The 20,977-nt window shown below is 43.8% G+C and overlaps 1 non-coding gene and 1 pseudogene across 1 annotated transcript; one reads left to right on the top strand and one right to left on the bottom strand.

Annotated features, from left to right (window-relative positions):
- Positions 1–20,977, bottom strand: part of LOC134486030 (nidogen-2-like) — an 809,359-nt pseudogene that overhangs the window by 73,047 nt on the left and 715,335 nt on the right.
- LOC134486519 (5.8S ribosomal RNA) lies at positions 266–421 on the top strand. Its single transcript, XR_010065579.1, has one exon. It is a non-coding gene; the product is annotated as a 5.8S ribosomal RNA (ribosomal RNA).

The raw sequence follows: 20,977 nt of genomic DNA, 5'->3' as shown, positions 1-20,977 counted from the left end.
CCCGAGCGCCCGACTTGCCCGCCCATTGGCCGGCCGCTGCCGGGTGCTGGGTTGGCGTTGTCCCATGTCCCATGTGTCCTGCCTTTCCATTGCCGACCCTGTCTTTTTTTTTCATTTCACATGTATCCTTTAGTTTCCCGCTGGCTGGCCTGAGGTGGAGCTGCCTCGCCTTGGCCCCTCTCTTCCCATGCAGCAGGGGCGGACGGGTGAGCTGGTGCCGTTTTTAGCACCCATACGAGTTCGCTCACACCCCAGATACCAATACGACTCTTAGCGGTGGATCACTTGGCTCGTGTGTCGATGAAGAACGCAGCTAGCTGCGAGAATTAATAATGTGAATTGCAGGACACATTGATCATGGACACTTTGAATGCACTTGCAGCCCTGAGTTCCTCCTGGGGCTACACCTTTCTGGGAGTTGCTTGAGGATCAATTGCTGCCCCGCCTGCGGTTTCGCTGCCTGGGGGGGGGGGCGCGTTACCCCGCTGGGACTCTGCTCGCAGGGCCTCTCCCCTCGGCCCTCCGTCTCCCGAAGTTCAGATGTGGGCGGCGTCCGGCGGTCCTCCACGCCCAGTGTGTCTGCGAGGGCCTTGTCCTCCCCGTCCACCAGCGCCGCTCGCCGGCCACCCTCCTCGTGGCTCCTTCCTGCTCGCTCAGCCGCTCCCGCTCCCATTCTCGCCCGCTCTCCCCCACAGTGGGGACGTGTTGGCGTGGGCTGGTCGGGTGCCTGGGCGTGAGACGGGCCCTGTCGCCAGGGTCGGTCACCGCGCCTCTGGTCTGGTGGGAGGCGGGCCCCGCCCACTGGCTCAGTGCATCCAACGCCGCCATGCACCCGCCAGTGCTCACAGAGAGAGCGACCTGGGAGGGTCGGATGGGGGTGGAGGGGCATACCGCACCCGCCGGGGCCGGTCTCAGGTACCTCTCCTCCCCCCTCCCTCTGCCGGGGGCAGACCGCTCTGGTGCCAGTCGGCGGGATGCCACAGCGTCCGTGAGCTGATGCGACTTGTCCCCAGGATGTGGGAGCTGGCGGGGTAGAGAGGTGGCAGGCCCCGGCCTGTAACCCCGGCGCCCTCTCGCTCTCCTCTCCATCCGTCCACCCGCAGCCACCCACGCCTTCTTTTCCTCCTTCCCCTCTCTACCGAGACCTCAGATCAGACGTGGCGACCCGCTGAATTTAAGCATATTAGTCAGCGGAGGAAAAGAAACTAAACAGGATTCCCTCAGTAACGGTGAGTGAAAGAGCCCCGCGCCGAATGCCCTCCTCATGCCGTGGCTCCGGAAATATGGCGTAAGGAAGACCCACTCCCCGGCACCGCTAGTGGGGGGCCCAAGTCCTTCTGATCCAGGCCCAGCCCGTGGACGGTGTGAGGCCGGTAGCAGCACCCTGGCGCGCCGGGCCCGAATCTTCCCGGAGTCAGGTTGCTTGGGAATGCAGCCCAAAGCGGGTGGTAAACTCCATCTAAGGCTAAATTCCGGCATGATACCGATAGCCAACAAGTACCCTAAGGGAAAGTTGAAAAGAACTTTGAAGAGAGAGTTAAAGAGGGTGTGAAACCATTAAGAGGTAAACGGGTGGGGTCAGCGCAGTCCACTGGGAGGATTCAACCCGGCGGCACGTGTTCGGCTGTGCCGGTGATCCCAGCGGATCTTTCCAGCTCCCCGTTCCTACCGACCCCTCCACCTGCGCATTTTTTCTCCCTCCTCCAAGCGTCCCGCTGTCGCCGTCCCCGCTCCTCCTAACAAGGGGGTCCGCGTGCGTTCACGCAGAGGGCGCGGGGTGTGGTGGGGGCGCGCGGGTTGGGCCGGGATTGGGGTTGGTGGGTGACCGCCCCAACCCTCCACCCCCACCCCCACCATCCACCCCCCCCACCCCCACCATCCACTCCCCCCCCCCCCCTCCCCCCGGTCAGCTACTGGCCTCCGCCAGGCGCACTTCCACCTTGGCGGTGCGCAGAAACCAGCTACGGGACCGCTGGGAAGGCCCTGCGGGGAAGTTGACTGGGGCAGCGGTGCGGCATCACCCGTGGGCCCCAGAACACCCCATCCCGAGTGTTACAGCACATCCTCTCCATACAGAAGACACTGGCAGACAGACAGACAGACAGACAGACAGACAGACACACACACACACACACACACACACACAAATACATATTTAAATATTTAAAATGATGTTTAAAAAAAAGTCTTCCTGTTTAACAGAGGTTTAAAGGGAAATTGGCTGACAGAACGTTTTTGTGGTTTTTTATTCTCTTTTTTACCAAATAGGAGGTAGATTTGTTGGCCCTTTTATTAAAAGCCAAAGTATTAAGTGGCCAGCCGATATTTCAACTTTTCCCATTCTGTTCCTTTCACGAAAACCAGGGAGTGTTGTTTCTTTGGCTCTTCCTTTTTGAAACAAAATGAAAGGAGGTCTACCAGTTGGCCCAGTTTCCCTGTTCATTTTCCATCTTCCACCTTATGCTCGATGAAATAAAGTAAATAAATGAACATTTTCTGATTTATATCCTGCCTCTCCTGACTTACTGGCATCAGTGTAAAATGTAGGGGCTCCCGATATTGGAGTTCCCTTTATTATACGAGGGAGGATCCAGTTAGTTCGTTTTATGAACTGAAGTCGCTTGCTTTTAGGGTATCTGTTGCTAATCTCTCCTAAGAAGTTACTGCATGCTCTTTGCCAAGGTTCATTTTGTACCTACAAAGAGGCAATTTCTGCATTAGTAAAAGGTACCACAATTTCAGCCGGATCCATTCCAACTAATTGTCGAAGTCTCAATTTTCCTTTAAGTATCAATTTAGAGATCTTCTCAATGTAGGTTTTCAGTTTCTTACTCTGTTTATGTGCTAAAAATATCCATTCTAAGATATAATCTTCCCTCTGCATGAGAATTCCTGTAGGGGGATGAGTAGAGGGTAAGATGACTAAGACGCAGGCCATCTTTGGATCAATACGATCTAGATGTGTGTCCTGCAATTTCCTTTTTACCAAAGCTAGCTCTTTCTCAGCCTCAGCTGATAGTTTCCTTGAGCTATTTAAATCTTTATCGCCTTGTAACTTTTGAAATAAATTGCTTAACTCTTGAGTGGTCAAGCCAATCACAGGCCTCAACCAGTTAATATCTCCCAGTAGTTTCTAAAAATCATTAAGTGTCCTTAATTGATTTCTTTTGATTGGCACCTTTTGTGGCCTAATCTTTTGTAGACTTATTTTATACCCTAGATAATTAATAGAATCCCCTCTTAGTATTTTCTCAGAGGCGACTCGTAATCCCCAGCAAGGTAAGGTTTTTTTCATTTCATCAAACATTCTTTCCAGGATATTTATATCTGAATCAGACAATAAAATGTCATCCATGTAATGATAAATAATAGATTGGGGAAATTGTTTGCGAATCATCTCCAATGGCTGCTGTACAAAATATTGACACAAGGTAGGGCTATTCAACATTCCTTGTGGCAGGACTTTCCATTGATATCTTTTTATGGAGCGACCTCTACTGAGGGTAGGCACTCAAAAGGCAAACCTTTCCTTATCGCCTTCATGTAGAGGAATAGTGAAAAAACAATCTTTTAAGTCAATCACTATAACAGGCCACTCCTTAGGCAACAAAGAAGGCAGTGGGATCCCAGGCTGCAGGGAACCCATCGGCTGAATAATCTTATTAATTGCTCTGAGATCTGTCAACACCCTCCATTTGCCAGACCTCTTTTTAATGATAAATACTGGAGAATTCCAAGGGCTGGTGGACTCCTCTATATGCTGAGCCTCCAGCTGCTCCTGGACTAGCTGTTCTAATGCCTGTAGTTTTTCTTTTGTCATAGACCACTGATCAATCCAGATGGGTTGGTCAGTCAGCCACCTTAGTGGCAAGGCTGTTGTTGTCTTAACAGCAGTGGCTCCTTGGGGTAGCACTAAATTGTCAGCCTCTGCTGTATCTTGCTTATGGACAGCTTGGACAGTCTCTAACTGTCCTTGATAACATTCCCTGACTGATTTAAAGTTTTTATTAGGAGCCTGATGAATTTCGGGGCCAGACCCTGAAACTGAGGGGATATTAATTTGAGTTTTCCACTGCTGTAGTAGATCTCTTCCCCATAAGTTAATGGCTATATCAGCCACGTATGGCCTTAATTTTCCTACCTGACCTTCTGGTCCTATACATTTAAGACACCTGGTGCTTTGTTTCATGTGGGATAAAGTGCCAACACCTTGAAACTGCATATCCACTCCTTGAAGTGGCCAACTAGTGGGCCAAGATTTTGGAGAGATGACGGTAACATCTGCACCAGTGTCAACCATTCCTTCAATTTCAATATTGTTTACCAGTATTTTTATTTTGGCCTTTGGTCCTCTATAGACGTTTGCCAAAATATTCGTTTTTCGCTCCCTTTGAGGCTTTTGGAATTGTCCATAGGACTTCCCTCTGCCTCCTCTGGTCCCAGAACATCTATTTTTGAAGTCGTGCCGTTTAATTGTTCTGAGGAAGAGAACTCTCCCTGCCTGGCATTGGGCCCTGCGAGAGCCCCCTCTGGGAGTTTTTTGGGAGGATGTGGCCCCATCTGTCTGTTATTGCTCTACATTCCTTAGTCAAATGTCTACCTCTGCCACATCTTTGACACATTCCAGGAGGCATAGTCCCCCTTTTGGTATTACTTTGGTTTTTCTTGCAGTAATATCTGAGATGACCCTGCTCACCACAATTAAAACATTTGAAATCTTGGGTCATCTCTAGCTGCCCAGTGGCAGCTTCTCCTATCACAGTCGTATCAGGAGAACAAGATCCAACAATAGCTGTATATCTAATCCACTCATCTATTGGTGCAAACCTCGCCTTCAGTGGTCTGATTACTTCCCTGCATTCGCTATTTGCATTTTCAAAGGCTAAAGACTCAATTATCGCCTTTCTTGCCGCTGAATCTGATACACTCCTTTCCACAGCAGAGGTAAACCTTTGTAAAAAGTCAGGGAAGGTTTCTTTAGGACCTTGTATGACTTGAGTGAATGTTTCAAGTCTTTTCCCTGATTCTGCGACTTTGTCCCAGGCCTTTAAGGCTGACAATCGACACCATGCCAGAGTTTCTTCATCATATACAGCCTGCACCTCAACTTCAGCAAAGCGGCCTTCACCAAGCAGTTGATCTGTGGAAATCTCTCTGCCCCTAGCTCTATTTTGTTGTGCTATCTCCCTCACTTCTTCTCTCCACCACGAAATCCATTGTAAATTTTCAGCAGGTTCTAGAATTGCTCTTACCATATCTTTCCAGTCTTGGGGGATTACTCTATTTTTAATAGCCCAAGAAATCAAGCTTTGTTTTACAAATGGTGAATGCATTCCAAAATTAGTTACGCTTTCCTTAAATTTCCTCAATTCTAACACATCCATGGGTTGCCATTCAAATTCTTCATAACCCTGTGGATAATCATCGTCTGGAGGCCTTTGTTGTACAGTAACTGAATAGACTAAAGTTTGTTTCCTAATAACCTTAGGTTGGCTTTCCCTAATTTTATCTTCTTTCTCTACCTGAGTTTTTTCTTTAGTTGTAATTTTAAATTCCTCTCTTAAAGTCTGTACCCATGCTTCATATCTCTCCTTCTGTCTTTCCCCCTGTTCCTTGAGTTCCTGAATTCTCTGTTCAAGGCTTTGCTTCCACACTTTGAATTTTTCTTTATATTGTACTTCTAATAATCTGCTATCCATTATCTTTTGATTGATTAATTTTAAAAAGTTATTCTCCAAGTCTTGCTTCCAAACCTCATTACTTTCTCTCTGCTGTTCAGTATTACTTGTGAGCTGTTGTATGTTCTGTTCTAACATCCTTTCTAGTTCCTGTCTACCACCTTCATTTTCATCTTTCTGTCTCTTATTCTGATCTATAATTTCCTGTGTCTTCAATTCTATTGTTCCTTCTAGGCTACATTGCCAAGACTTAATTTTCTCTTTCTGTTGTTCATGTTGTTCCATAATTACTTGTATCTTCTGTTCTAAGCCCTGCTTCCATAATCTTAGCTTCTCTTTATGTTGTAATTCTGATATTGCAGCCTCTGCCTTATTTTGATTTGCTAGTTTTAGTAAGTTATCCTCTAGACTTTGCTTCCAGATTCTATCTCTATCTCCCTGATGTTCAATTTGATCTACGAGTTGTCGAAATCTTTTTTCTAGTGCCTCTTCTAGCTCCTGTTGCCAAGACTTAAGCTTATCTCTCTGTTGTTCAGAGTCGTGTATAAATTTCAGAAATTTCTGTTCTAGCATTACTTGTAATTTCTTTTCTAAGGCTAGAAATTTGCTATTTAGGTCCCTGTCTTTTGAGAATATATAGTAAAACAGAAGAATGAATATTGCAATACTGGTAAATGATAAAGTGTCTATTTCCTCAAAATTCACAACCGTCAGACCATTCAAAATATCATCCCATAAGGCCCAAAAGATATTCATTGTGTTTCTCATCTTTAAGTATCAAAAGGTTATATATCTCTCTTAAATCAAAGTAGTACCTGATCCGAAGCCCTTTATACCTTTTTCTCCCTCCACCTCAGAACATGTGCAGTCCTCTCGATTCTTTGTTCCCAGAGAGGGGCCTCTTTGGGTTGTCTCCGGCTTTGCTTGGTTGTGTGGTGATCTCAGGAATCCTGTTCAATGTGCCGGCCAGAAAACTCCCTCACAGGCAGTTGTGCTCTAGGTTCTCCTATCCCTTTCCTCGATTTTAGATGATGCCCTCGGCTGTAGCTCTCTGTCTGGGGTTTAGGGAAGGGAGCCTCTCTGCAGTTCTCCGTAGACCCCTCAGACCCAGTCACCTCCCAATCCACCAGTACTCCTGCCTAGATCTCTATCAGAGCCCTATTCTGGGGGTGAGAGGGAAGTAAACTTTTATCTCAGGTTAGTTGAGTTCTAATGGATACGTTGGGCGCCATTTTGTTGCAGTTTGTGGCAGTTTCCTCTCCAACGCGAATTGGCCAGTACAATGAAAACGCAACTCAATTAATATAAAACAATCTAGCGTCTAGATTGGGCAGATCCACCCTACACTGTCCTATTCCTAGCTCCCAAATCCCTCATCCCTTGCACCTTTTATTTGCCAGGTCTCCAGCTTCTCTTTCTCCCACGACAACTCTCTCCTTGCTTCTTTCCTTTCTCCTCCCCTGACTCCTCCCCCTCCTGACTCCTCCCCGCCTGACTTCTCCCCTCTCCTGACTCCTCCCCCCTCACTCCCGACTCCTCCCTCTGCCCAAATCTCGAGTTCTTGCCTTTATTTTACAAAGTCAGAGAGAACTCCAAGGCAAATCACAACAATATATAATGTTGTAGAACACAGAATAGGGATTCTTGGTGAAAGCTTTGTGGATATGTGTCTTTCCTAGATGTCTTTGCCCTGGGATTTTTCTACATGACTTATATATCCCCGCCACCATGCCATTTCAGTTTTGTTTTTCTTTTGGATGCTAATGCTGTTTGACATAAGATCCAAGGCTGAACTTCCATACTGGGCTATGGTTTCAGACTGGATTTATAGCCATGTGGCCCTCGGGTTGCTTCCTTTTGATCCTAGAGGTTTATTAATCTTTCTCGAAAGGCTTCCACTACTTGATAGAATTGTGCTATATGCTGTCAGAGCAGAGTTACACAGAATTCATATGCTGGCCTTCCTCTGATGGTGCTTACCATTTCCAAGTCCTCAAACAGGGCAGTGCTTGGAAAAAAAACAAAACAAAACAAAACAAAACACTGCAGGCAAAGAAATCATATATGTGGGTCTACCACTGGCTCCATGAGAAATGAAAGAGGAATATAGTTTTGGCTTACTGGTAGTATTATTCCAAGTCTAGGGAAGGGGACTCCTAGAGAGTACTAAGCCTTCTCCTCATCCATCAGAGTCTGTATAGCTTGTAGCTTTCATTTGGTCGGTGTGGTGACCTTAACATGTTCTAGGTATTTCTGCCATGTTACTTCTTTCTATCTAGACAAGACCTCAGGTGTACAGTCACATTGGAAATATAAAAAGCCTCTCATCTGAACTGTGAAATTCAATGTGTGTTATATTTAAAACCACAATAATTGAGTGGCCATTGCCACAGTAAATTATTAGGGGGTTTCTACCCCACCATAGATCATTTAGTTCCCAAATAAAAGACACAAAACTTTTAGATTTATAATAAGCCTGTAAGTACTAGAACTGGGCAGATATCAACCCTCTGTGCTATTTTTCCTGCTTCCCTGTCAATAACCCTGAGGTATGGCTTGCCATGCCCTGCCTGGGACACACCTGTTCTAACATTCTGGCCCTCATGGAAATATACTCACGATCCACCTGCCCTATGGGGTGGTGTCTCCTTCCTTCTCCTCCCATGTCCTTTCCTTCTCCTCTTGGACCCTGCCTGAGCCCCCAAGCCTCGGAAAACTTTGCTCTGTCCCCTCTCTTCTGCCCAGCCCATGTTGTAGGGATTTTTATTAACCAGTAAGGGATAACTCGGGAGACAAAACAAACAAACAAACAAACAAACAAACATCTGGTATACATGAGGATCTCCTTGTCCTGGAGCAACCAGACCTTAGGGTACAGAATTTAGCATTTGAATATACAGCAGGACTAGACCAACCCATGATATGCCAATCTACTTTGTAGCTGGACTCAAACCTTGGCTCTCACACCGGTTAGATGTTCAACTGTGGAGAAGTTATTTTACCTGTGTGTGACTCAATTCCCTTATTGCACAGTGAGGATGAAAATGAGTGTTTAATTCAGACTTGTCTTGGGAACTGATGAGTTAATGTACCAGTATTTAAATATTAAATACCATCTACTTTGCATAATTAATAAAAGTCTGTGGAAAGGGCAAAGTAATAAAGCCAGAAGAACATTTGATTAGAAAATAGAGCCATACAACTACCTCTAATAATAAACTGAGAATCAGGGAATGGTGGAAGACTAAGACCAGAGAATTGGGAAATCAAGGCAAGCCTGGGTCATGTAATAAGATCCTATCTCGAAATATCAAGATAAGTCATTATCATAGTAATTATAAATCAAGAAATAGCCATTGAAAAGAATTTACAAAATCAAGGCAATGGAGCAGTGTGGATGCTGTGTGTCAAGTCCCTCTGCTGTCCATCTCTGGGACCAAGTATGCATCAGATCAGTGACTGGAATTGAGTGCTGAGTGCCTGGAGCAAAGGGATGCTGGCTGAATGGCCACATTTGAACAGCACTAATACAGGACTAAATCCTAAGAAAAAAAAGTGATATCCAAAACATGTAAATTTTAATGTCCTCCAGAAAGACAAAACCACAATAATTTTAGTTTGTCAAGGTGCTTGTGTCACAAAACTTCTAATATTGGTAAGGATGCGAAAAACTCTTCTGATGCAAACCAGTTGCCAATAAGAAGAACAACCACTGTCCTTATCAAGGTGACCTGGATGCTGTCAAATAGGCCGAGGCAGCCTGAACAGCCATCAGAGTAAGTTAAACACACAGATATCTGTCATTTCAAAAAGGGGAAAATGAGGCCTGACCCTGCCCCCCCCTTTAAGGAAAACCAAGAATACTCCAGCATTGAGGTTTACAAATCAATATGCCAAGAAACTTCATAGAATATATATTTCTCCTGTGTGCTACTGAGTGTGCGTGTGTGTGTTTTGTGTGTGTGTGTGTGTGTGTGAGTGTGTGTTTGTGAGTGTGTATGTGAGTGTGTGTGTTTGAATGTGTGTGCATGTGTGTGAGTGTGTGTTTGTGTGTGTGTGTGTGTGTGTGTGTGTGTGTGTCTTTGTGCACTAATGCTTCAATTAGCTGCTATGGTGAATACTGTCCCCAACTCAATTATGAAGGTTAATATTAAGTTGTAAGTAGTATGTGGAGAGTGGTCACAAAGAATAATTAGTAGTCTTCTTCTGTTAAGTTGTCTGAGACTTCCAATTGCTGCATGCTGTGAGTAGGCCTCACATCTCAGCACAGTAACGCTTTTATGTACAATTCCCGTGTGTTTTGCTTAAACAATTTTCTATGAAAAACTTTAAGAATTTTTTTCTCCCTTTCATTTTTTGGGGGCAGCATGGGTCTTTTTTTTTATTTTTTTGTTGTTTGTTTTTTGTTTTTGTTGTTGTTGGTAGTGGTGGTTTTTGTTTGTTTGTTTGTTTGTTTGTTTTGTTTTGGTTGTTGTTGTATTTTTTTATTTATTTAATTTTTTTTTTTTTTTTTTGCTTATTTTAGGTCCACAGGATTTTCTGTAGCCTGTGAGGAAGTCCTAGATTTAGGACACTGGATCTGTACACCTTAGAGAATTAACCACTTCACTGCACATTTTTTGTTTTTTTGGTTTCTGTTTTTCTTTTGAGATCTCACTGTGTGAGCAGAGGAAGCCCCGAGGAAGTGAAGCCCTGAGTGGATGTGTGCAGTAAGCATGAGCATGTAAATGCCAAGGACACAAAGCCATTTATCCATGGGGAAAAGGCAAAGGCCCCCATGCCCCTTGAGGCTCAGACACATGCCAAATCCTTCTCAGGATGGTGTTGATAGTGTGTGCAGAAAAAGTCTACTCTACCTTTCTCCCTGGCCCCATCTGTATATTTACAGCCTGAAGACTGCTCCCTGCAGAGACTGCTCCTACTGAGATTAGTTAAATCTGCCCCTTGTCATTTACATATACATAGTCCTCCCCTCCTTGTTTATCTGCAAGTAATGCCTACCTCCTTCCTGCTGTGTGCAACATCACTGCTTTCTGGCCAACTATATAATACACATGCTGAGCTTCTGGGATGCTGCATTTTCTCCAGCCTATGGACCCAGCCTTCCCCATGTATGTGTGTCCAATGTCATTCTTCATTTCCTCCTCTCTCCAGGTCAGGCCCAAGTCCCTGGAGCCACGCAAAGGACTTGGCATTCTCAGTCTGCTCCACTTTGAAGGAAGTGCTTACTAAACTTAAATCTAAAGGACACAGTGGATTAAGCTCCCTATCAAGTGTCTTTGGTGAGGGTTGGGGTGGGTGTGAGACCAGTTACATTCTGACTATTGCAGAAGAGTAAAGGATTCACAGTTTGCTTTTGGTAAAGGTAAGCTCCCCAAGAGGCTATCATTGCCAACATTTTCCCAAGTCACTTCTAGGAGGTCAACTGACTCCTAGGTGAGTCTTTGGTTACACTGCTTCAGTTTTCTGTGGCTACACTGTCCAAATGGCACCCACTGGTCACACATGGCTATTTGAGACAAACTAAACTTAGAACTAAAATCTTCCTCTTTAATTACAGCAGGCAAACCAGGAGCAAACAGCCAGCCAGAATCCATAGCCAGAAGCACAGCAGATATTGAATATTTCTATCATCTAGAAATTACTCATGGACAGCAGTGGTCTAGGTTCCTGCTGTCTGGTTTTTCCTTCAGGGAGAATTACTTGCTGTACCAATATCCAAAGATTTATTTTTAAAACAACTTTACCAAAATATGACTTACTATCCCCTAAATTAATCTAGTTTAAGTCTACAATGCAATGGTTCCCCATAAATCTACCCAAGTTCATCGCTAGACCACGGAACAAAAGAAAGAGAGTGTATGCAGTTACATAAAATAATATGCAACAGTAATGACCACTGCATAATTATACTGCACTACTTTTGAATTCTTCAAAATTCATGCCTTTTATTGCTAGTTGTACAAAAATACAGTATTCTAGAGTTGAAAAAATATTATACAGTATTTCATTGAGACTTTAATATTTTTGTATCTTTTGCTAGTATTGTTAGATTCTTTATGAGAGTTTTACTTTGTGGATTTTTTTTTTTTTGCCAATCTAGTCACTATTTGATGCCAGTTCAACGTTCTCAGGATTTTGTCGAAAATATTACCACAATGATATAGTGATACTCATTTTCTTTAGCCATTTACATATGTATATACACATATATGGGAAGTTATATATACATATTTTTATGCTATACTGTTAGAATCCAATTCTATTATACATCAACATATACAGTTTGCTCAATCTGATTTCTGTGAATGTCATCAGTCATGGGGAAATGTTAAGAGCCTGAATAAACATGGACAATATTTGCAGAATGCACATAAAATTGAGGATGGTATATAAGCAAAAATGTGAAGTATATCACTTACAGCCTTCATATAGAATGCACTTTAAAATGTTTAATAGATGAAAAATATTTCAATTATCTTTACCTACTTTTTTGTTTATTTCTTCAAAATGTGTCTCCTAGATGATTTGAATTATATATGCCGCTCAAGATTCTTTTGACAACTGTAACCTAATGCCTTAAATGTGTTTCTGTTATTTCTATTCAGTTCATCACTGTTCAGTAACTGTACCAAGTTGATAGGTGTAATTTTATTATCACTTTCAGAATGTAAATTTCATGGGTGAGTATACACTTTTGATTCTAGCTCTTGGGTGGCATAGGCAGGTGGATCTCTTTTTTGAGGTCAACCTGGTCTACATAGCAAAACCCTATCTTAAAAAATCAATCAATAAATAAGCAAATAAATAAAAAGATTCTAAAATATTTGAAATTCGTGTGAACACAACCACATCTTTAATAACAATTGAGTTTTATTGCAGATAATTAGTATAATTAATATTTACAAAATGTTACATAGTGTCATATAGGAACTCAATTTCATTGTAAATTAAACCTGCTTTTCTCTGTTCATTGGTTGCTCTTAGTTAACATTTTTTTTTCTTTTTTCTTTTTTTTTTCTTTCTTTTTTTTTTTTTTTTTTTTTCGGAGCTGGGGACCGAACCCAGGGCCTTGCGCCTGCTAGGCAAGCGCTATACCACTGAGCTAAATCCCCAACCCCTCTTAGTTAACATTTTGATACACATATACAATTTATTCCAATTATTCTCTCCCCCACATCATCTCATCCCTTCCCCTATGACTTAAACATACATAGACTTCTAAATTTAGGCTTTCCAATGTCTGATTTCTCTTTTATTTATTATACATTCTTTTACTTTTCCATCTACATTTTATGGTATCATAATAAGAAACCCATTCTGTCATTAGCATTATCTCAGTGTTTGGTAGGAGACATTCACATTCTTCAGTAGCTTGTCATCAGTGCAAGAAATGACATCGAGGTCTCTCTCTGTGTCTCTGTCTCTCTCTGTCCCTGTCTCTCTCTGTCTCTGTCTTTGTCTCCCACTCCTATGTCTCTATGTCTCTCTGTCTCTCTGTCTCTCTGTCTCTCTCTCTATCTCCTCCCCAATTGTTTTGTTTTCTAATATAAGGTCTCAGACTGTAGTCCAGGCTAGCCTTGAACACAAGGCAATCCACCACCCTCAGCCTTGTGAGTGTTGGGATTCCAGGCATACACCATCTTGCCCAGTGAATTTTATGACTCCCTTATATCCCTTTACCATTTCTGAATTATTTTTAATATTGCTGTGACCCTTTTCTAGCTTCTAGATGTAGATACATTTACTTGATTAGAAGGTTTTAGTTTTTAAAGATTTATTTATTTATTTATGTACATGAGCACTCTGTTTGCAAGTGTGCCTGCATGTCAGAAGAGAGCATCAGACAGAAGAGGGCATTAGATCCCACTAAAGATAGTTGTCAGTCACCATGTGGTTGCTGGGAATTGAACCTGGGAGCATTGGAGAATTAGCACTCTTAACCACCAAGCCCGCTGGCTCTCCAGCCTGAAAAAAAAGATATTAAATTTCATTCTTTTTTGTGTTTGTTTGCAATCTTTCTTTTTTCTTTTCTTTTTTTTTTTTTTTGGTTCTTTTTTTTCGGAGCTGGGGACCGAACCCAGGGCCTTGCGCTTCCTAGGTAAGCACTCTACCACTGAGCTAAATCCCCAGCCCCATTTGCAATCTTTCTTCTTGAGAACATTGTGATGGAATGTCCAAATGGTACTTAGTGGCAGTTGGTGTAGACGAAGCCATACTTGTGTTGCTAATTTTTTATAATCAAGTACACGGATACAAACAGTCTACTCCAGGGAGAATCTTGACTGTTTCTCTGTTGGATGGGTTACCTCCTCTTTTTCTTTACTTGTAAAATGTTACTGAGGTTTTGTACTTTTATGATGAAGTTGGGGCTCAAAAAATTCATACTGTTTTGAAGAAAGCATGCTGTACCTTAAAACTTTATCTTAGAGCAATTTAAGTAGTATAGGAATGACTTATTTTTTAAAAGCTTTGGAAGAACTCATAACTAATGTACTGGGAAAATATCACCTAGCTCACCCAACTGTTTTCTGTTTCTGACTCTGTGTTTTTATTACATGCCTGTGCAAAATCAGGAAAGCATGACTATTAAATCAATTAGTCATTCACTTGCAGCTCAGAATAATGGCTTTTTGTTGGTTCCTTTGTTTGCAGGCTAGGGATGAAACCCAGGCCAAACCCTTTACCACTAAGCTAAATAACTAACACTGAACAGTGTTTCTTAAAATGTAATAAAAATCATTTTAACGTTCCGCTGATCACAGTACCTTTTTGCTGTTTTTTCAGTAGTTAATAGTCTGCCAGTTTGTCCTGATTTGTCAGAATGCATACTACTTTTGTGTTGGATTACTTTATATGATTGTGTTTTTACTTTCTTACTGTGTTTTGGCTCATTACTTCTGTGCTAGGCATTTTGCGTACGGAGTTAATATGTGTTCATTTTTACTCTAGTTTCCTTCTGAGAGGACTAGTGTCGAACATTGGCTTTTATTTTTCTGACCTTGTCTCTGTTGAACACTATTCTTTTTATTTAATTGTAAATGTAATGGGAGAATGTGCTGTCATAGAATTGATGCTCTTGTTTCTTGTTTCAGCAGAAGGGCATTTGTCTATTTCTATATACAATTAGTTTGTGTAACTAAAGAGCATGTTTTAACCCTTTGTTCTCTGTATACTCTCCATATGTTGTGTAGTCTGCTTTACTTCTCCTGTTCCCCTGTCAGCCGTGGACTTTCTTTTCAATTTGTCTGAAGATTCTGTCATACATTATAGTGCCTTCACCTGCAGTCATATTTCTCAGGGTCCCCTGCTGTTCCCATATGTGCTTACAGAGGGAGCTTCCAGGATGTTATGACCCACCCATAGGTTCCTATTCTCAGCATTCAGTTTAATTCTTGCTGATCATCTGCTCTCAGTGTCCTGGGATTCTTAGTCATCTCAGCACTTGCCCTTTGCAGAGAGCCCTCCTGCCTGAGTCATGTAGCCAACCCTGTGCAGTCAATGGCCTTGCTGAGGTACATTTTGTCACAGGCTGATTGGAGATACTTTGTTGGACTTCCTAGATAAGCCATTGCATCATCTAAATGAAATAGGACTCTGGCAGGCAGTTTGGGGAAAGTTCTCTCGTTAGCCTCCTCCCCGACCAGGGTGAAATTAGTACAAGCAGTTCTCTCTGTGTCTCCTTCATTTAATCTCAAATGTTCCCTTGTTGCTTCCAGAGGAGCCTGAGGTCAGATGTCCACCAGATGGGACCGAGCTCAAGCCCCACCAGTTCTTTAGTTTGGAGCAGCTGGAGTAAAAGGAAGCTCTGGTTTTAATCTTTTTCTTCCAGAATCCTTCTGCCTTAATTACATCCCACCATCATCCTGGAAGTCCAAGACTCACACTCCTTTAAATACAGGAGGAGTGGAGGAGGCAGCTGAGTCTTCTCTGTGCAGTTCAGAGATTGGAGATGTCTTTGGTAGAGTAGGGTGGGGTTTAAGCTACTCCAGAGTGTAAGAGAGATCTCACTTCTTTGTCAGGACACTCATCATCCTGACTCCTTATTTCTCTCCATAAAATGGGGAAAGAGCAGTAACAGCCCATGTGTATTTGTGTGAGTTAAGAGAGGTGACTCTGAGAAACCTTTAAACAAAACCAGGTGCCTGATACAAACTCACTACTTCTTTGCTGAGCTACATGGACGAGCCTCGAGCTTACCAAGATGGTGATGGTTCCTGGATATTCGGAAGTATCTTGTTGTCCTGTTGTTCCAGGGAGGAAAATGGGGAAAGAACAAGAAGATGGGCATTCTCCAAACCTCAGTGCTCTGGTTAAGGTATTAACTATCCAGGTGACTGTCGTGGACTGTTCTGGAAACGATGGTACTGTCTACAACTACCCAATCTATTGACCTGTACTTTAGTGGATGGCGTCCTTGAAATTGATCAGTGGTGACATAATCGGGGTTGGCTCAAGAAGAGCTGCATAATTTCAATTATGCTTTAGCATCTTGTCTGTGAAATGGGAACAAATGTGTGCCTGCTCTTGCTATGCTGTTTTTCCTTCTGTCACAAGGGCGTGGTGTCAACTCAGAGGGACATAAGCATGCTTTGCGGACAACCTGGATGTGAACTATTCTCTGATGCCCTACTCACCCCAGAAATCTTAGATGTTCTTAGAATTCTTGAATTCTTAGAATTCAAGCCTCTTACCTGAGGCTTGGAATCAGCCGCACATGCCAGGAGGACCACTAATACACCTTTCAGTCCTCTCTGCTGTTCTGTTATTGCCTGCATTCGATGACTGAGCTGGCTGCACAAGGAAGGCCCTAGTTCTCATATATTCTTTCATTTTCATCTTGGGAATATTCCCAACCTGTGATCCTTGTTACACCAACCTGCCTTTCAGAATTGATGAGTGCACTTCTCTAAGACAGTCTCTGTTTGCTAAGCAGGCACCTCTCTTTTTCAAAGAGATCATCTGTTTCTCTCAGGGTTCTAGTACTCCCTCTTTGGAATCAGCAGCTTAGATTTAGAAGACTAAAGCAGTTTTTATTTTTTAGGGATTCTTGTTTTTTTTTTTTTCCTTGTTTCTTTTTTTTTCCCACCTTACATCCCAATAAGCCCCTCATCCCTCTTCTCCTCCCAGTTCAACACTTATAAATCCTTCCCCCACTACCTCCTCCTCCTCCCTTCTTCTTAGAGAAGGGGAAGTCCCACTTGGGTACTGCCACACCCTGGAACCTCCATTCATAACAAGACTAAGTGCATCCTCTCCCACCGAGGCACAAACAGGCCGTCCAGTTAGGGGAAGAAGAACCAATAGCAGGCAACATAGTTGGCAACAATCTCTACTCCAATTGTTAGGGGACCCACATGAAGACCAATTAGCACATCTGCTACTATATGTAGGAGGCCTAGGTCTAGCTCCCTGCATGCTCTTTATTTGCTGGTTCAATCTCTGTGAGCCCCTGTGAGTCCCAGTTAGTTGACTCTGTAGTAGAAGACTAAAATGTTTTATAGGTCAATATGGATTCATAAGTGGATGTGCAAAGAACTCTAACTTCTATGAAATTTACAATGCCATGAAAACACTTCAGCAAAAATTTTGGCATACTATTTACAATCTCTTGAACACCATTCCTCACAGAACAGGCGTGATGGAAATCCCGTAGTAACTGAAGAGGCATAGGCATGAAGGAGGAGAAATACTTGCTTACTCTATTGTTTGTAAGGAAAAAAACCTCTTAACTGAGCTTAAAAATCCGGTTGCGAGCCAAGAATTGCATGTTCCTGTCACCATATCAATGTACCAAACCGTTGGCTGCTTGTGGAGCCAGTATCTTTCTAAACCACGTGTGAGCAGGAGTTTGTGGGAGACAAGTACTTAGGTCAGGGATCAATCAGAACCTGGTACAGGTCTTGGGTCTCTGGCATCATTAGTTACAGATATGCCAAGATGCTTTGGGGAAGGTTTTAATTTAAATCCCAAGTTTATTTCAACGAAATCTCCCTGATACGATCTGTTGGGAATTTAGAGTGAACTAGACAAGCGTTCATTTTGGAGGGCAATTGTGAATTAGACAGTAAGTCCATAAACAACAACCAAACAAACAACTAAAACAACAACCCATTCTGGGTGTATGACTCTCAGGATGCCCCTACTCAGTTCAGAGCTCTCAGTGAAAGGGTTGAAGAATCTTTGTTGCAACATCAATTTTTTTAATTGACATGTAAATGCAGAAGATTAGAGTCCACTACAGGAGTGGCAGGTGATTAGTGAAAACATCACTTTTAGAGAACTCCTACAGGAAGACCCCTTCATTCTGTCCTGTTGGGTTTAGCAGTCCAGGGACATATAAGGAATTGATTTCTGTATGTGAAATGGGTTTGCTCCACTGAGGAAGTTCAGTGGGAGCAGGATGGCAAGGGACCGGGTTGTGAGTGGGGGGCTGGCAACAAGGTGCAGAACGAAGACCATGGCCCGGTGCCCTGCGGCCTGCCTGTGGGATGTGAGCTAGCTGCCCCCTCAGGATGCCTTCAGGTGAGGACAGGTGGGGGTGGCTTGTGCCCTGCTGAGCCGGTTTAGGAGAGTGTCAAACACAATCCCAATGCTCGCACTGGAGCCTGAACAGGTCCCCGCAGCCTGTAGGGGGCAGCGTGCAGCTCAGCAGTCGATGGCCGCGGGCAGATCATGGTGTGCCTGGGCCTCCGAAGAGCCACGAGAGGGGACTGAGGGGCCTTGGTGGAGCCCGGACCTCCGCGTTACGCGCCTCCCCGCGTTGCCCGTGCTGCGGAATGGCTGCATGTATCCTCCCCACCCCGGCTCCACCGGGCATGAGCCTGGACTGAGGGCACACAGAGCTCTTCAATGAGCGTGGGACCTTAAGGCACTGGGAATTCGTAGGTGAGCGCAGGGCCTGACGGGAAGCGGCGCGCGCGATATTTTTGGCGACTGCAGTGGCGCGTGTGCTTGGGCGTGTTTTTCTTTCACATGTGCCAGCAGTGGGGTCGCCTCTGAGAGTGACTAAACTCTCTCTCCCTCTCCGATCGCCGCAGGCCAAAGAGGTGATTCTGCCTGCATGATGTCCTCCTTGCTGGAGGCGAGCTCTTTGCAGGCGCCACGTCGCGATCAAAAAGAGAAAGAAAAAAAGAAAAGAAAAAGTGGAAGAAACAGCCAGGTAAGGGGGCGGTAGCGGCGCTGGGGGTCACCTGGGCCACGGTCCGGCGCGCTTTGACTGTGGCGGGTTTCCAATGGTGACCTCAGCCTCGGAGTGTCCAGGGACGTAGCCCGGGCCAGTCCTGCCAGGGTACCTCGAGGCATGGCATTCGCACAGACCCCTAGCCTTGCCGCAGGTCTGGTCCCCAGGGACAGCAAGCTGCCAGAGCAGCAGCATCAATGTAGGTAGGAGACCCGCGGGCATTCTTGAACTCACTCTCCCAGCCCTGGGGAAGCAGTGCCAGAAGGAGGCGTTGTAAAGTGAGCCCATTGGGTAGGGGAAGCGAGGATTCAGGGATGTTTGGAGAGCTGAAGCAGGGATTGCAAAGCCCATGGCATTGAGAAAGAATGGACAGGTGATTTGGAGTGTGCATGAGAGCTGTGCTCTGACATCCCCAGAGCAACTTGGGGCTCTCACCTCTCTCTAGATTGACTTGAATTAAATGGCCTTGTACCTCCCAGGGCAGGACAGGCTTTTCAGAGGCAGTTTAGCCTGGTGGCGCGCTCCCTGTAAAGTTTCTATTGTATGTTAAAGAACGGGAATCGGGGATCGTGGGAATATATTTTCTTAAAACCTCAGGCAATGAATATATATATATTATTTAATAGATTTCTTCTAATCTATTTGTAATTGGTTGCGCCTTGCAAGGGATTGTATTGGGAGGATGTAAAATACCCCTCCTTCAATTACTTGGAGAAAGGGAACAGAAACAGAGATTCCCTCTTTTTTAGCCTGCAAAGCTCTGAGAGATTACAGCTCCGCATAATTTAATTCTTTCCTACCTGCTATGAGCAGGCCTCCAGATCAGCAAGTGCCTTTGGAATGGTTTTGCTTGTTTTCGTTTATTTTCCATGGTGCTGTTTAGAAGGCCAGGAATTGCTAGGTGAATTTTAAATTTCAGGAGGTGACACCCAGAGTTTATGGTGGTTTCGTTCAAATATTGCCGTGTAGTTGCAGCATAAAAAAATATTTCCTGTGACAAGAAGTGGAAAAAGAAAGTTGATAAGCTAAGAAAAGGAAAGCCTTGAGCCAGACCAACCATTTGGCTTCCTCAAATATGGAGCAAGCATGGAATGTTGCTTTTTCAGAATCGAAAGGGTTTTTAGAATAGGGCAGTGAATACTGTGTGGTGCTAACCTGTCCTTTTTGTGGCTGACAACAATTAGGATACAGGTCAGAATGTGCCAACAGCACAGAGTTGGCGCTGGAGGTATTTGAACTCAGAAGTGCTCAGGAACTGTGAACGTTTCTCTGTTATCACCCTGGATCCATCTAGTGAAGTAGAGCACTTTGATGCCGTGTAAGAGGCTGTTGTGAGGGCTGGAGAGATGGCTCAGCGGTTAAGAGCACCAAGTGTTCTTCCAGAGGTCCTGAGCGCAAATCCCAGCAACCACATGGTGGCTCACAACCATCTGTAATGAGATCTGATGCCCTCTTTTGGTGTGTTTGAAGACAGCTGCATTGTCTAACGTATAAATAAGTATATTTTACAAAAAAAAAAAAAAAAGAGGCCATTGTAAAACTGCATCTAGCCTTGTCATCTACTGCTTCAGTTTCTATGCGGACAGGGCACAGTTGGAGAGCTTCAAGATCAAGTTCATTGCCTGTCTTTAAAGATCAAGTGTATCACCTAACTTTTTTTTTTTTCTTTTTTTTTTTCTGAGCTGGGGACCGAACCCAGGGCCTTGCGCTTGCTAGGCAAGTGCTCTACCACTGAGCTAAATCCCCAACTCCCATCACCTAACTTTTAAACCAAGAAATGTAGTGTCCTTTTTACTGCTTGTGTAGCTTTTAGTGATGTATCTTATCTCCTAGTACATCCTTTGTTCCCATGATAGTTGTTTTCAAGTATATATGACTATCGATCCTATTTGTAGACCTATTCAATATTTCTGCTTTTATTGGTTAAATATTTTTGGTGAATTTGCATTGTGATATCAGTAAAATCCTATGTGAATGTTTTAGAGAATATACCGGTTTGTGTAATTTGCCCTCAAGGATTTTTGGTGGCCTGTATTCACATTTAAAAGACTCGAATTTATACCATCCATAGCAGGATTGATAGGGAAGCACAATGGACAGTGACAGTGTTGTTCCC

The sequence above is a fragment of the Rattus norvegicus genome, chromosome 3, assembly GCF_036323735.1.
Source record: "Rattus norvegicus strain BN/NHsdMcwi chromosome 3, GRCr8, whole genome shotgun sequence".
Classification (NCBI taxonomy): Eukaryota; Metazoa; Chordata; class Mammalia; order Rodentia; family Muridae; genus Rattus; species Rattus norvegicus.
The sequence above is the reverse complement of the archived record's forward strand: the minus strand, read 5'-3'. Positions and strand labels throughout refer to the sequence as shown.